At 38.5% G+C, this 14,932-nt stretch overlaps 1 protein-coding gene across 3 annotated transcripts in view; it reads left to right on the forward strand.

Annotated features, from left to right (window-relative positions):
- The first annotated feature begins 9,510 nt into the window (after positions 1–9,510).
- The window catches only part of dipk1c (divergent protein kinase domain 1C), a 37,134-nt gene continuing 31,712 nt past the window's right edge, over positions 9,511–14,932 (forward strand). Inside the window, exon 1 of one of the 3 annotated variants that reach the window (XM_051940412.1) lies at positions 9,511–9,820. The gene's annotated coding sequence lies outside the window, so the exon portion shown is untranslated. Of the gene's footprint in view, positions 9,821–12,116; positions 12,859–14,932 lie in introns of those variants that run through there. The other 2 variants (XM_051940411.1, XM_051940413.1) reach the window with 2 other exon arrangements.

A 14,932-nucleotide genomic window follows, 5' to 3' on the forward strand; every position in this document is an offset into this window, starting at 1 on the left:
CAATGAAAGCCCGTCGATGGACGCTGGAGTTTGTTGAGGCTTTCTGAAACCCCTGAGAGTTCCTTCCTGGTGGATTATTGAAGCTTCTGCAGATGTCTGAGGACCTGAAGCTCGTCTCCAGCTTGAACTCAGGAGTTTCTGCCGCCCATGCTCCCTGGAGGGGCTGGCGTCAGGAGGAGGTGGGTCGCGGCGGCGGTCTCTGCTGCTCCGGTGGCTTGGGCCTCCGGCTGTGGTCCGCCCGGGGGACCCTGTCTCCGCTCTGCTCTTGGTTCGGTCGATCGGTTGGTTCCCTGAACGCCTGGTTCTACGTATCCACCGGAGCCATCCTGTCCGACTACTCTGGCACCGTGACGACCACAGAGCAAGAAGGATCCTGCCATGAGGCTGGTGAGTCGCCACTCGGTTTGGTTTGAGAGTTTTGGTTCGATTAGCGAAAGTTCACAATTATTCAGACTTTATGGGGAATTTTGAGTTTCGCTGGACATAGAGTTTCTAAGTTTCCAATCTAAAGTCCTGGCAGCCTTCATGGAAACGAAACAACCATGAAAAGAAGCAGACTCAGCAAAATTGTCTCCTGTGATAAGGCAGTGACGACACACTTATGAATGACAGAAAAGGACATCAAAAATGTTGCTTACAAATGACCCTAAAGATAACCCAAAATTAACAGAAAAGAGAACATTAATACGGTCACAAAAGATGCTGAAAATGACACATAAATGATACAAAAAATCAATAATGACACCAAAAACAAAAACATTACACAAAAAGTCGCAAAAATGACAAAAAAGACACTAAAATACACAAAAATGGCACAAAGGACGTCAAAATGACAAATTACACAAAAAATACACCAAAATGAGACAAAAAGTTGCCAAAATGACACAAAAATATGCGAAAATGGGATGAAAAATGCATAAAGGGGGCAAAAAAAATTAAAAATTAATAAACTGAAAAAATACAAAAATAAATAAATTAAAAAAAAATACACTAAAACTATGAAAATGACACAAAATGACAAAAATTCCAAAAAAGTTGCAAAAATGGCATGCAAATATATAAAACGACACAAAACTGACACAAAAGATGCTAAAATAACACAAAATGGCACAAAAGTTGTAAAAACGAGACAAAAAGACAAAAATTACACAAAAGATGTAAAATTATGCACAAATGACACAAAAATGATACAAAATGACAGAAAAATACCCCAAAATGGACACAAAAGATGCTAAAATAACACAAAATGGCACAACAGTTGTAAAAATGAGACAAAAAGACACAAAAAATTACACAAGAAATCGCAAGAACTGACACAAAAGATGCTAAAAAAGAACAGATTTTTTTTTAAATGACAAATAAATCACACTAAAAAAGACACTAAAATACACAAAAATTACACAAAAGATGTAAAAATGATACAAAATGACACAAAAATACCCCAAAATTGTACAATAGTTGCAAAACTGACATGAAAATGACGCAAAAAGACACAAAAGTTTGAAAAATGACACAAGTGACGCAAGGATACTAAAATTACACTAAAATGACAAAAACATTAAATGAATACTTGGAAAAAATTGCAAAAAAAATAAAGTTTGATGTAAAAAGCAGAGAGATGACGACAAAAAAGCCAGCGGATGAATCAGATAAAAGCAGCCACACATTCAGCATGGTGGAACATCGAACAGAGAAAGTCTGTAGAAACATTAAACAGTTTTTGGATTTAACAGGTTAAGTCGGTTTGTCCTCTTTTGTTTTCTACCTGCTGATGAAATCCAGCATTGTACAAACGCTGCTGTAACGGATTAATAACAGGAAATACTTTATCCATCACGCAGACAGCGACGCTTCCTTCTGACCAAATCCCAAACAAACAGAGAAAGTCACAAGCCAAACATCGACCACAGCAGCAGCTTTAACGTCTGGATTCCTTCAGCGGTTCAGGACAGACTGACTCATCCTGACTCTGAGCCACCAAAGGCTGCAGTCACATTTTATTGGTCAAACAACTGGAATCCTGCGGGTCATTCAGCTTTTATTTTCAGAGGAACAACGAGGAAAACATCAAACAACAAAAACACGCTCCAGTTTGGATGAATGGTTCTGGATTTGGCCTCTTGCTTACAGAGTAGTTTGGACTGGTTGTTGACTGGTTTTGAACTGGTTTTAGACTCGTTTTAATCAGATGTGCATTTGGTTTTGGACTGGTTGTTGATCAGTTGTAGATTTGCTTTTGGACTTCATATGGACTTGGTTTTGGACGTGGTTTGGACTCGCTTGTTGACTGGTTTTGGACTGGTTTTAGGCTCATTTTAATCAGAAGTGGATTTGGTTTTGGACTGGTTTTGGTTTTTATTTTGGGCTCTTTTTGGACTCAGACTGGGTTTTATTGAGTTGTAGGGTGTCCAGATAGCTCAACTGGTTTTGGACTGGTGTTGGACTTGATCTTGGATTTGCTTGTTGGCTGGTTTTAGGCTGATTTTGGATTGGTCGTGAACTGGTGTTGGACCTGATTTTAGATTTTTTTGCATTTGGTTTTGGACTTATTTTGGATTTGCTAATAGACTAGTTTTTGACTGGTTTTGGACTGGATTTGGACTTGCTTTTGGGGTTTGTTTTGGACTGGTTTTTAATCAATTGTACATTTAGTTTTGGACTCGGCTTTGGCTGTTGGTCTTCATTTTGGACTGGTTTTGGACTTGGTAATGGTATGTTTACAGATTTGGTAACACACTGTTTTTGGACTTGGTCATGGACTGGGTGTTAGGCTAGTTTTGGACTTGATCTTGGACTTGCTTGTTGACTGGTTTTGGACTTGATCATGGACTGGGTTTTAGGCTGGTTTTGGACTTGATCATGGACTGGGTTTTAGGCTGGTTTTGGACTTGGTCATGGACTGGGTTTTAGGCTAGTTTTGGACTTGGTCGTGGACTGGGTTGGCCGGTTTTGGTCTCGATCTTGGACTTGCTTGTTGACTGGTTTTGGACCTGGTCATGGACTGGGTTTTAGGCTGGTTTTGGTCTTGATCTTGGACTTGCTTGTTGACTGGTTTTGAACTGGTTTTGGATTGATGCTGGATTTGATTTTAGACTTGCTTTTAGATTGGTTTTGGACTTGCTAATGGACTGGTTTTAGATTAGTTTTCAGACTGATTCTGGACCAGTTCTGAACCAAAGAACACATGGTTACACAGCAGGAAACAAAACATGTTGCAGTGATGACTCAGATTCAAAGTTGACGTAAAGTTATCTTGAATATCTGTGAATTTAAATGATTAAATGATCGTGAAACAGCCTTAAAGGATAACTCATCCCTTCTCTAACAGCGTTTATACTATTGGTCCGCTGAGTGCAGGAGTGATGTCGTGGGATAAAGATAAAAATACACTCCTGGGAATCTCTAGTCGGAGCTCGTTTATCTCCAAGACATTAACTCTTGGCTGAAAACATGAAGCTCCAGCGTAAAAACAATTATTTTAAGATCCTGCTGAGAAAATTGGCGCGTCCACATCGCCGATAAATTAGTTTTATTGCCTAAAACAAACACAAAGTTCCTGCCGACTAGAAACACTGACTGACTTCACCTCTCTTAAATTTAAAGATAAAACTGGATTTATTTGAAGTTCCTCCACACCTTTCGGTGCTTCATATTCCTTTCGTTTCCTCCTGCTGCAGGATAAACAACTAAAAGTTCGTTCTTTAGGAGGAAACACACATCAAAGAGGAGCAGTATTCGCTCTGCTGTTCCTCCTCTCCACCCAGATGTCAATATTACAACATCGAACTGAGTTATGATGTAAAATTCCCTGTTAAGTCGGGCTCTTTCCAGGCTCACAATGGGCCTCTAGGGGCGACTACAAAAAACAGTCTGTGTTAGCTTATATATGTTTTCATAATTATTTCTGACCATTTGATGAGCAAAATGTCAATTATTTTTGAGTAAATGAGAGCCTGATTTTAAAAAACTGGAGCAATAATGTAATTTATTCTCCATTCTTTTGAGGCGGGTTAAAACGCCTCCACGGTGGAAAAACCCTGCAGTCTGTGTTCCTTCTGCACATTTTTTATTCATGTCAGATTTCTGAGAGAGTGATATTGATAAAACAGACATCTGAAAGCATAAAGCTGCTTCTGCGGAAAGGGACTAATCTCCTGGTTGGGTTGAAATTTGGTGGGTAAAGCTAAAAACTACGCACAGATCTGTGAGGTTATCCATCTAACGGGGAAAACGTGATGTCTTCGATCTCCAGAATGATTCAGAAATGAGCAAAGAGGCGGAGCGTGAGTAATGACAGACCAGCAACCTCCTCAATGATGCTTAATTTAAGTCGTAATACCAATTAAAGTGATGAGTTGTAAATAAATTCACCCCAGCAAGACGTCATAATTGGGTAAATTAGCTACAGAAACTAAACCCAGGTTTGCTCCAAGGCTGTGAATAGGTTTATTTCTGCTGCAATGTTGGATGTTTTAACATGGAGGTTCTATGGGGGATCGACTCGCTTTTGAGGCAGCCTCTAGTGGACATCTGAGGAACTGCAGCTTCAGCACTTGATAGTTTTGAAAGTTGCTGGTGGTTCACTTCTCTTCTTTTAAATAGCTATTGTTCTTATAACTAATACTTACATCTGATTATATTGGAACCGACAGTCACTGACGATTAGTTCAAGTACTGTCGGGAGGCTGAAAATCCGTTGATTCTTTCCGTTTTACAGTTTCTTCTTCTCATAAATTGTGTAGTTTTGGTGATTTTTTTAAAAAAACAGCATGCCTTTCAAACCCACTGACAGGTTTTGGGGTTTGTGCTGTTACTCCGATGATTGTTTCGTCTCTGAAACGCCAAGAAAACAGCGGCAACTTGAAGAAAATATAATGAGTTACAGACCGAAGTGACGTCTTTAATGACTTGTTTTGCTCGATCAATAATCCAAAACCCAAAGAGCTTCAAGTTGAAGGAAGAAAAAACATCAAATCTTGGAACTGAGGAGCTGGAAACAGTTACAGCTGTTTTCTTTAACTAATTAATGAATCAACTTCAGTCCGATATAAAACGTCTGGATGGATAATTGACTTTTGTAATTCATGTCCGACAATCCCACCGCCTCCATCTAGCCTTTCATCAGCGCTGTCTTTGCTGTGCAGCTCTATTCATAGTCGGTAGCTGGTCTCACCCTGTCCCTGCATGTCTCTGGCATTCCTTGACTATTTATGGCCGACATTTTTAATGGTTTAACTGTTTTTTAATGCAGCCTGGTTTGTTCCTGAACAGAGAGGAGCTTTATGTTGTGGACCAGGACTCTGCTGCACTACAAACCAGCCGCTGCATGATGCTGTGTGGCCGTCCAGGCCGTCTGTTTGATTTTCTATGAAGAATTTGTTCATGCAGCTGAATTTCCTACCACAGAGGTTATAAAGTCAGTCACTGATGAAAGACAGCTGGACATAAAGAGCCGAAATAAAGTATTCATGATCAATTTAAATTAGCTCTGTTGACAAGAATTTACAAAAAAAACTCTTTCATGTCAAAGAGAAAACAGACTTTTACCATTCAATGTGAAATAATTAAAAATGCAAAACATAAGAGAAGTGATTGCATTCACCCCCTGTAAAGTCACTAATTCAACACAGGAGCAGCCAGTTGGTGCTAAAAGTCCAACAGTGAAATAAGATGATCTGAGGTCAGTGAATGTCTCATTGATGATAGCATAAAGACTCCTGGATCTGGAAAGTCCAGTCTCTGGTGGATCAGTTCTCCTGGATAGAACTTCACCATGAAGACCAAAGAACACTCCAAGAAACTCTGAGAAAAGCTTGTTGAAGAACGTCAGTCAGGATGATACAAGAACATTTAAAGTTCCTGAAGATCTCTTGGAGTCCAGTTAAATCCATCATTAAGAAATGGAAGGAAGATGGAACATGAATAAATCTGACTAGAGCAGGACGTCCTCAAGACCTGAGAGACAAGAGAGGGAGGCCACCAAGACTCTATGACTCCTCTGAAGGAGTTTCAGCTTCAGATTGTTCATCCAACGACTGTTGTCTGTTCTTCACCAGTCAAAGCTTCATGGAGACAAAGAGAAAGACTCTGATGGAAAAAGCTCCAATTAAATGTGGACTAGAGTTCACCAGAAGACATGTGGAGACTCTGAAGACACCTGGAAGAAGGTTGTTTGGTCTGAGGAGACCAGGATGGAGCTTTATGTCCATCAGACTAGATGTTGTGTTTGTTGGACATCAACCACTAAACATCAACACAAACACACCATCCCCTCCTGGAAGGCTTGTAAAGGTTGAGGGCAAAATAATCCAGGAGGAGAAGTGAGACTTGGAGAAGATCAGTTTTCCATCCAGACAATGAGCTGAAGCCACAGATGGTTTGAAGACAACAAGGTGGAAGTTCTGGAGAGTCAGAGCTCAGACTTCAGTCCGACAAAGAATCTGTGGCTGACACATCATTACCTCCTCCTCCTTCAAGGTCCTGACACTCAAAACAAACACGTTGCCGTGACGACGGTGAGGTCAGCTGACCCGACTCTCAGCTGTCTCTGATTTAGGGGAAACAGACGAAACATCTTGAGTTCAAGTCAGCTTTACTGTTTCATGTCCTGACTGAGCTGAGTGAAGCAGCTAGAACCTGCTGAGACACGTTTACTGACCGTCCAGGTGGAAGTACTGCACCGGAGCAAACCTTTCAGAGGAGACACGTTTACTGACCGTCCAGGTGGAAGTACTGCACCGGAGCAAACCTTTCAGAGGAGACACGTTTACTGACCGTCCAGGTGGAAGTACTGCACTGGAGCAAAACCTTTCAGAGGAGACACGTTTACTGACCGTCCAGGTGGAAGTACTGCACCGGAGCAAACCTTTCAGATGAGACACGTTTACTGACCGTCCAGGTCTACAGGGGTGGAAATACTCTACCGGAGCAAACCTTCAGATGAGACATGTGGGATAAAGTTATGTTTAAGGAAATATCACATCTTTAGACTGAAATCTGGTTCATTTTTCTGATGTTGCCACACGTGAGCAGTTCAAGGACTGTTGGAAAGATGGACATCCACTGATTTATTAGTTTTTTGGAACAGTTTCTGTCGATTAAATGGGGAAATTTTGGTGCTTTTTTTGAAAAGATAACGGAGCTTTGAAAGTGGTTGGCTGGTTGTTGTTGTGTTGACATGACTCGTCTCTTTGTGGTCGTTTTGTGGCTCTTTGTGGTCATTGTGTCTCTCTTTGTGGTTGTTTTGTGTCTTTTTGTTGGAATATAGTGACACTTTGTGGTTGATTTCTGTCGTTATGTGGTTGTTTAGTGTCTATTTGTGGTCATATCGTGTCTCTTTGTGGCTGTTTTGTATCTCTTTGTGGTTGTTTTGTGGCCCTTTGTGGTTGTTTTGTGTCTGGTTGTTTTGTGTCTCTTTGTGGTTGTTTTGTGCCTCTTTGTGGTTGTTTTGTGTCTCTTTGTGGTTGTTTTGTGTCTCTTTGTGGTTGTTTTGTGTCTCTTTGTGGTTGTTTTGTGTCTCTTTGTGGTTGTTTTGTGGCCCTTTGTGGTTGTTTTGTGTCTGGTGTTTTGTGTCTCTTTGTGGTTGTTTTGTCTCTTTGTGGTTGTTTTGTGAATCTTTGTGGTTGTTTTGTGGCCCTTTTGTAATTTTGTGTCTTTGTTTTTGTAGCAATCTTGTTTTTGTGTTCTTTAAGTCTATTTGAATGTATTTGTGTCTCTTAGTGGTATTTTTGTGTCACTTTCTGGTCGTTATTCAGATCAAATTTACACACAAACAGATGTTTGTTTAGACTGAACCTGGTCTGTTCTGGGCTCAGTCTGAATTTAAAAAATCTTTGATCTTTAAACATCTCAGATATTCAAACACAAGCTATAAAAGTAGTTTTCTTTCAGTGACTTTTATGCTAATTTCAAGAACCGTCATTAATGAAGTTTTGCAGATTTTTAAGCTAATTGCGCTGGTGTGTTTAGCTGCAGGAAAACTACGTTGTTCAGAAAAGACGACGCTGCTGCACACAGAGCGGCTGCCGTTTGTTGTTCGGGCGTCCTGCAGCCGCTCTGAATATTTCATGAGTTCTTAGAACAGTTTGACAGAATGATGCAATCAGAGAGCCACGGCACAGAAAAGTCCAAATCATCAAACTGTCAGAGATGAAGAAGTCCACCGGGCTCAAATCAGCCATTTGTCGGCTCCCGCCTCGCTTTCACTCACTGTGGGTCAGTTTTAAAAAACGACCGTGAAGGACAGACAGCTCAGAAACCTGTGGCTGTGACACGACAGGAAGAGACACAAACAACAAAGAAGACCCGCAACAAAAGAGGCTAGGACACAAAACTGACGTAAAAAGACACAAAAAGACAACAAGAAGATGATAGAATGGCACAAAAGACTAAAAAGAAATGACATAAAAAGACATGACACGCAAAGATGCTTACATGACCCAAAAAGATGCTAAAACGACACGATACGCTGTAATGACACAAAAAGACACGACATCAAAAAGATGCTAAAAGGGCACAAAAAGACAAAAAAATGACATAGAAAGACATGACACAAAAAGATGCTACAATGACACAAAAAGACACACAAAGATGTTAAAATGACACAAAAATGAGACACAGATGCTACAATGACACAAAAGACAACAAAAAATGCTACAATGACACAAGAAGATCCTAAAATGACAAAAGAAACAAAAACAACAAAAAGATTAAACTGGTTGAACATGTTGGCTTATTAATTGGTCATTTTTGTGTGTTTTGTGTAATTTTAGGGTCTTTTGTGCCATTTTAGAGTCTTTTGTGTCATTATAACATGTTTTTGTGTAATTTTAGTGTCTTTTTGTGTCATTGTAGTATCTGTTTGTGTTGTTTTAGCATCTTCTTGAGTAATTTTTGTTTCTTTTTGTGTCTTTTGTGCCATTTTAGGGTCTTTTGTGTCATTATAGCATGTTTTTGTGCAATTTTAGTGTCTGTGTTGTTTTAGCATCTTGAGTAATTTTTGTGACATCTTTGTGTCTTTTTGTGTCTTGTGTAATTTTAGGGTTTATTGTGTCATTTTAGTATCTTTTTGAATAATTTTAGCATCTCTGTGTAATTTTGGGGTCTTTTTGTGTAATTTTAGGGTCTTTTTGTGTCATTGTAGTATCTGTTTGTGTTGTTTTAGCATCTTCTTGAGTAATTTTAGGGTCTTTTTGTGTCATTGTAGCATTTTTTTGTGTCATTTTGGGGTCTTTTTGTGTAATTTTAGGGTCCTTTTGTGTCATTGTAGTATCTGTTTGTGTCGTTTTAGCATCTTCTTGAGTAGTTTTTGCGTCTTTTGTGATATTTTTGGCCGTTTGATGTGCAGACGGCCCAAAGAGAAAACGCCTCTGGTTGTTGTCGGGACAACCAGAGGCCAATTAGCGTCCCGACAACGACCCGAGGCGCTGCGTCTTTGGTCCGTCTGCAGATCAAACTGAAACGTGCTGCTGTGGAGCGGAGCTGCAGATCAGAGGAACTCGTTCATTAGAGGCTGGTCCGGGGTCAGTCAGACGACGCTCGACTCTTTGTTGCGACCCTGCAGGCCTCCTCGTTGGTATGCGGCGCTCGTCTCTTTTAAGTGGCTCCGCTCTCGTCTTATCTTCCCCCTCTCTGACCTCCTTCCACGGCTGAATGCAGATCAAGAAGCCGTGGCGAGGTTTGGACGATTCCTCCGATAGCAGCTGAAGAGAGCGGAGGAAAACGGCGACACAGAGCCGCAATTAGACGACAACGTGTCGGTTTACCGGAATAGTTTCACTGCGTTCGTTCTTTCTGTGGGATTCACGTCTTTTTATGTTATGTAAGCATCTGGTTGTGCAGTTTTTGGTTTCTTTTGAGACATTTTAGCATCTTTTTGTGTCATTTTAGTGTATTGTTGTGTCAGTTTAGCATCTTTTTGTGCAACTTTTGTCTTTTTGTGTCAATTTCGTGTTATTTTAGCTTCTTCTTGTGTATTTCTTGTTTCATTCTGTGACATTTTAGCATATTTTGTGTCATTCTTGTCTTTGTGTAATTTTTGTCTTGTGCCAATTTCGTGTCATTGTAACAATTTTTTGTGTCATTTTCATGTCATTTTGGTCTCATTTTTAGCATCTTTGTGACATTTTAGCATATTTTGTGTCATTCTTGTCTTTATATCGTTATAGCATCTTTTTGTGCAATTGTTGTCTTTTTGTGTCTATTTCGTGTCATTGCAGCATCTTTTTGTGTAATTTGAGTCTCTTTGTGTCTTTTTGGGATATTTTAGCGTATTTTTTATGACATTTTAACACATTTTCATCTCATTTTAGCAACTTTCTGTGTAATCTTAGCATATTTTGTGCATTTTTGTGTCATTCTTGTTTTCTCTTGTGTCATTTCTGTGTCTTTTAGTGTATTTTTGTGTCAGTTTAGCATCTTTTTGTGCCATTTTTGTTTATTTTTGAGACATTTAACACATTTTTCTTTTCTTTTATGTCAATTTCCTGTAATTTTAGCATTTTTGTGTAATTTTTGTGTCTTTTGTGTAAATTACCCTATTTTGTGTCATTTTAGCATCTTTTTGTGTCATTTTGTGTATTTTGTGTCATTTTACCTCATTTTTTTGTCATTTTAGCATCTTTTTGTGCAATTGTTGTCTTTTTTGTAAATTTTGTGTCATTTAAGCAACTTTTTATGTCATTTTTGTGACATTTTAGCATATTTTTTGTCTTTTTGTGTCAATTTCATATCATTTTAGCATTTTTTGTGTCATTTAAGCAACTTTGTGTGTCATGAAAAAAAATCACTTAAGTGTTTTGTTTAGGTGACAATGTTCAGGTTTACAGCAGTAGTTTCACTGAGTTAGACGGGAGGTTTTTCCACCAGAGACATCGTTATTTTGGGTGCTGGGTTGAAGTGTAATGAAAGCAGGTCTCAGATGCAGTGATTAATGTGAACTGGGACGCTGGGCTTGTTTCTCGTTATGGAACAGCAGCTTTTAAAGGCCCTCAGGCTGCACAGAGATGCAGTCATTAGAATGAACGTAGCTTCACCTGCACTGAAACATCAGAAAACATGCAGAAAATTCAACAACAGGCTGCTGCTTTTACAAAAACAAGGTTCAAAACGCTCATTTTAGGATCCTTTGTGTCACTTTAGCATCTTTTGTGTCATTTTAGCATCTTTTTGTGTCATTTTGTTTCTTTTTCTGTCATTTTAGCTTCTTTTTGTGTGCATTTTGTATCCATTTGTGTCATTTTTGGTCATTTTAGCATTGTTTGTATCATTCTTTGTGCAATTTTGGCATATTTTTTAGTAATTTTCATGCCATTTAAGCAACTTTTTGTGTCATTTTAGCATCTGTCTATTTCATATTTTTGGTCATTATAGCATACTTTTGTGTAATTTTTGTCTGTGTGTCACTTTAGCATCTTTTTATGCTCTTATTGTGTCTTTTTGACAATTTCCTGTGCAATTTTTGTCTTTTTTGTCACTTCAGCATCCTTTTGTGTAGCTTTGTGTATTTTTGTGTCATTTTCACTCAACCGTTTTGTCATTTTAATATCTTTTTTGTTCATGTGTTTTTGCCATTTTAGCATCCTTTTCTGTCTATTTTCATAACTTTTTGTCATTTTGCATCTATTTGTGTCATTTTTGTGTCTACTTGTGTCTTTTTTGCTCACTTTAGCATCTTTTTGTGTAATTTAGTGTCTTTTTTTGCACTTTTTGTGTCATTTAAGCATCTTCTTGTGTCATTTTAGTATCTTTCTGTGTTGTTCATGCGTGTTTTTGTGTCTATTTTCATCCTTTTGGTCATTGTATCATCTTTGTGTCATTCTTGTGTCTTTGTGCCATTTTGACAATTTTTGTAGAACTTTAGCATCTTTTTGTGCAATTTTTGCGTGTTTTTGTCTCACTTTAGCTTCCTTTTGAGTCATTTTTGTCTTTGTGTCAATTTCATGTCATTTAAGCAACTTTCCATGTATTATTGTCATTCCTTTGTCTTTCTGTGTCCTTTAGCTTCTTTTTTTGTCATTTTTGTATCTTTTTGTGTCATTTTAGCTTCTTTTATTGTCCTTCCTTTGTCTTTTTGTGTCCTTTAGCTTCTTCTTTTGTCATTTTTGTGTCTTTTCGAGTCCTTTTAGCATCTCTTTGTGTCCTTGTTTCTGGTCGACTCTCAGTGTTAAAACCACTGAGATCCATTTTAACGCGATGAATCCCTCTGAGAACTCTGTCCTGTAGCTGCAGTAGAAAACCTGCAGCGATCATTCCTGCCCCGGCCTGCAGCTGAAGCCGCTACCTGAAGGTTAAACTCTGTGCCGAGCAGAACAGGGAGCCTGAACATCGGCTTTTCTTATCACATCAGACCGGCTGAGAGCAGATTTTACACCAGAGGATCGATGCTGCGAGGTCGAATTTATCCTGAGGCGCATAAATCATGTCCAATTCAGCTCTGTGATCGTGTCTCTGTGTCTGAAACGACGCTGCTGTTGTGTTTTATTTATTTCAGTGCTGGAAGGTAGGAAAACCAGCTTGCCAGGACATAAATCTTGTGCTCAGAGGAAACTGTCCTGACTCTAATTTATTGGATATTGGTGTTTGAACAGAATTGTGATCCTTCGACACTCAAACCTGACACAGTTTCTGCCGAGTGTTTGCTCACGCCGGCCGACAGAAAAACAGCTCTCATCGAGCAGGTATTCGTTTTTGGCAAAGTTTCCTGCTTCCACCGTTATCAGCTCATTAACCGTCTGAGCCTCGGGGTGTTTTATTTGCTCCTGACACACTTTCACTCGCTGCAATATAAAGTCCTGCACCTCGACAGAAACAGAACAACATGAAGGAGGAGAAAGAAGTCAGAAAGGTCAATGACAAGAGGTAAAAACAGCACAAAAAGTTGCCAAAATGACACAAAATGCAACAGAAAGACACAAAGGATCCTAAAATGGCACAAAAATGACAAAAAAAGAAGCTAAAATGACAAGAAATTATTATAAAATAACACAAAAAGATGCAAAAATTACACAAAAATAACAAAAAGATGCTAAAATGTCATTAAAACAACAAAAAGATGCTAAAATGACATTAAAAGGTTGCTCTAATGACACAAACTTAATGTAAAATTGACACAAAAAGATGCTACAATGACACAAAAACAAACAAAAGACATTGAACTGACACCAAATGACATGAAAATATGCTAAAATGACACAAAAACAACAAAAAGATGCTAAAATGATATGAAAACAACAAAAGATGCTAAAATGACACAAAGTTACACAAAAGGCACAAAACTGACACAAAATGAAATGAAAAGATGCTAAAATGACGCAGAAAGTTGCTATAATAACATGAAATTGACACAAAAAACAGAACTGAAACAAAATGACACAAAAAGAAGCTAAAATGACATGAAAAGAACAAAAAGATGCTAAAATGACAAAAAAGATGCTGTAATGACACAAAACTGATGCGAAATTGAGACAAAAAGACAACAAAAAGATGCTAAAAAGACAACAAAAACATGCTAAAATGACGTAAAAGATGCTAAAATGACCTAAAAAGATACTAAATTGATACACACATGATTATCAGGAGGATAACTGAGTCTTCAGGGGTTAAATGTGTTGCAGCTTTAATTAGTAGGAGGATAACTGAGTCTTCAGGAGTTAAATGTGTTGCAGCTTTAATTAGTAGGAGGATAACTGAGTCTTCAGGGGTTAAATGTGTTGCAGCTTTAATTAGTAGGAGGATCACTCACGTTTACATTAACTCATATGTAGTTTGTGTGAGCTTCATATTACCTGACAGCATCCATTCACTCTGAGGATGAAGAAGAAGGTGCGTGTGATGGGACTGATGAGCAGTAACTCTGTTCTCATAAACGAGGAGGAACATGTAGGCCACCTGCCAACACGTTTCATTTCTAACAGATTAAATTTCTGCTCGTCTCCGGATCAATAGCGACTCTCCGTTTTGGTTTTCTGCTCATGCTGCTGGGCGTTGGAGGCCATGTTTGGGATTCCTGATCCATTTTCCCACTCAGCTCATCAGCTTTTCATCGATTTCCCGTCTTCCAGGCGGCTGCTGGTTTCAGTTTGTTTTCAGGGTAAAAAGCCTGCAGGAGATTTGGGTGACATTCATGCTAATTCTGCTACTTTTCCCCTGAACATCCACTTTGTTTGAGTGCTTCAGGGAAACGAAAACAGAGACTTTTGAAAGTCAGACCATTCTACATGGTGCTGTGTAGAATGGTCTGACTGCAGCTGATCCTGCTAAAGGACACAGTTAGCTAAAAACGGGGTATGGAGGAAGTCTTTTAGTGCCATTTTCTTTATAAATCGCTTTGTGTACGTTTTGTGTCATTTTAGCATCTTTTCATGTCATTCTTGTTTTGTTTTTTTGACATTTTAGCATCTTTTTGTGTCATTTTAGTGTATTTTGTCTGTCATTTTAACATCTTTGTCATTTTAGCATTTTTTTGTGTAAATTTTGTATCATTTTAGCACCTTTTTATGTCATTCTTGTTTCGTTTTTTGACATTTTAGCAGATTTTGTGTCATTTTTGTCTTTGTGTAATTTTTGTCGTGTCAATTTCGTGTCATTGTAACAATTTTTGTGTAATTTTGGTCTCATTTGTAGCATCTTTCTGTGACATTTTAGCATATTTTTGTGTCATTCTTGTCTTTTTATATTGTTTTAGCATCTTTTTGTGCAACTGTTGTCTTTTATGTGTCAATTTTGTGTCATTGCAGCATCTTTTTGTGCAATTTTAGCCTCTTTTGTGTCTTTTTGAGATATTTTAGCATATTTTTTATGACACTTCAGCATATTTTCATCTCATTTTAGCAACTTTGTGTAATCTTAGCATCTTTTGTGCATTTTTTGTGTCATTCTTGTTTCTTTTTGTGACATGTTAACATGCTTCTCTGCCATTCTTGTCTTTGTATAG

The sequence above is a fragment of the Acanthochromis polyacanthus genome, chromosome 20 (assembly GCF_021347895.1).
Source record: "Acanthochromis polyacanthus isolate Apoly-LR-REF ecotype Palm Island chromosome 20, KAUST_Apoly_ChrSc, whole genome shotgun sequence".
Lineage (NCBI taxonomy): Eukaryota > Metazoa > Chordata > Actinopteri > Pomacentridae > Acanthochromis > Acanthochromis polyacanthus.